The 2,202-nt window shown below is 36.0% G+C and overlaps 1 pseudogene across 1 annotated transcript; it reads left to right on the forward strand.

The window, feature by feature from the left end:
• The first annotated feature begins 1,009 nt into the window (after nucleotides 1-1,009).
• LOC308649343 (olfactory receptor 2J3-like) lies at nucleotides 1,010-1,955 on the forward strand (annotated as a pseudogene). Its single transcript has one exon. The product of its transcript is annotated as an olfactory receptor 2J3-like (transcript).
• Nucleotides 1,956-2,202: the final 247 nt, after the last annotated feature.

Below are 2,202 nucleotides of genomic sequence, written 5' to 3' on the forward strand. Positions count from 1 at the left end.
TTACAAAATAATTACAAAAAGTAGTGCAAAGAACTATCATGCCCTGACTATCATCTATCTATCCATTTATTGATGCTCTTTCTATCCTCCATTGCTTCTTTGGAGAATTTGAGATTTAATTGGTGATACTATTTTTCATAACCACTATCTCTTTTGGTATTTATATTCTAAGAACAAGAACAGTAGTTTACATCTCTATACTTAGCAAAAATAATAGCAAATTTAAAAGGGGGATGATATTGTTACATCTATAGTTTGCATTTAGATTTCTTCAGTTGTTTCATTAATTTTGTTAATAGCAATTATTTACAAGTACAGGATCACAAATTTAGATACTTTAATTCATCAGTCTCCTTTATCATGGTCCACTCCCTCAATCTTCATTGCCTTAATTGATTTTGACATTTTGAGTATTACAAGTAAGCTATTTGTTTCACTTTGAGTTGTGCCAAGTTCCTTCATTATTAGTATTAGGCTATGTATTCTTGGTGGGAACATGACTGAAGTGATTTCGTGTCCATTTGAGAGTGTCACATCAGCAGCCAAGTAATGTTGATTTGTCTCAACACTATTGATGTTGACTTTTATCACATGGTTATGGAGGTGTCCACCATGTTCTGCAATGGCAAAATTCATTGCCTTTCACTTTGTAATTATCAAGTAATTGGTAGAGAGATGTTTCAGGTTATGTAAATAACATGCTTCTAATCAAATTATTATTTACCAATTTTGTATCCACTTATGTATTCCTAAAAGGATCACACTTTTGTATTTATTAATTTAGATTCTAGCATGTGGAATAGCTCAGTGTACATCATTGATGTATTTTGCTATATTTATATCAGTATGAACTTGAGAATTTTTATGTTGTTAAATGTAATATTCTCTTAATATTCTAATTGTCCTAGAATCTCACAGTGGCAGGCTTTTAAAAATGTATCACATTTCCATATTGTTTTTTGAGCTTATGTAATTTTTTTCCCCTTTCAGGTAACAGAAAGCAAAAATGATGGAAAAGCTCAATGCTAGTTCTGAAGGTTACTTCATTCTACTGGGGTTTTCTAAATGGCCTCAGCTGGAAGTAATTCTCTTTGTGGTTATCTTGATATTCTACTTGATGACACTGATAGGTAATTTGTTCATCATCATGCTATCATACCTGGATTCCTGTCTCCACACTCCCATGTACTTCTTCCTCTCAAAACTCTCTTTTCTGGATCTCTGCTACACTACCAGCTCCATTTCCCAATTGCTGGTAAACCTCTGGGGCCCAGAGAAGACCATTTCTTATGCTGGTTGCATTGTTCAACTCTACTTTGTTCTTGCACTGGGAACCACAGATTGTGACCTATTGATGGTGATGTCCTATGACCGTTATGCAGCTGTGTGCAAACCCTTTCATTACACTGTCCTCATGCACCCTCGACTCTGCCAATCCTTAGCTTTGGCTTCTTGGGTAAGTGGTTTTACCAACTCAGCACTCCATTCCCTCTTTATCTTATGGGTACCCCTGTGTGGACATTACCAAGTTGATCACTTTTTCTGTGAAGTTCCAGCACTCCTGAAATTGTCTTGTTAATGAGCTGACTCATTAATTGTCATATTAATGAGCTGACTCTCAAGTTCACAACCTCTATTTTTGCACTCATACCTCTCTTCCTCATTCTAACATCTTATGGTGCCATTGCTCGGGCTGCACTGAAGATGCAGTCAATTACCAAGCTTCAGAAAGTCTTTGGTACATATGGATCCCATCTTATGGTAGTTTCTCTGTTTTTTTTTTTATTCCAGCCCTTTTCATATATCTTCAACCATCAACAGAAAATTCTCAAGAGCAAGGGAAGTTCATTGCCCTGTTTTATACTATTGTCACTCCCAGCCTCAACCCTCTCATCTACACCCTCAGAAACAAAGATGTGAGAGGGGCAGTTAGGAGACTAATGGAGAGAGCATAAAACGTGTGTGCGGCATTAACAGTGTAATGGTGCATAAAACTTTTCACCAGTGGTTCATAGGTCCATCCATCCATCCATGCATTGCTTTTTTACTCACTATAACTGAAATAATGACCAAATAATCTTACAAGTTCACAGAATTCTTACTATGAGGTATAAGTAAAATGAAGCCTACCTAAATAACATTCTCTTGTAGAGAACACAGCCATGTAAATTAAAACCAATGCAGTGATAATTTCCTGCATCA

The sequence above is a fragment of the Spermophilus citellus genome (assembly GCF_964194105.1).
Source record: "Spermophilus citellus genome assembly, chromosome: 5".
Classification (NCBI taxonomy): Eukaryota; Metazoa; Chordata; class Mammalia; order Rodentia; family Sciuridae; genus Spermophilus; species Spermophilus citellus.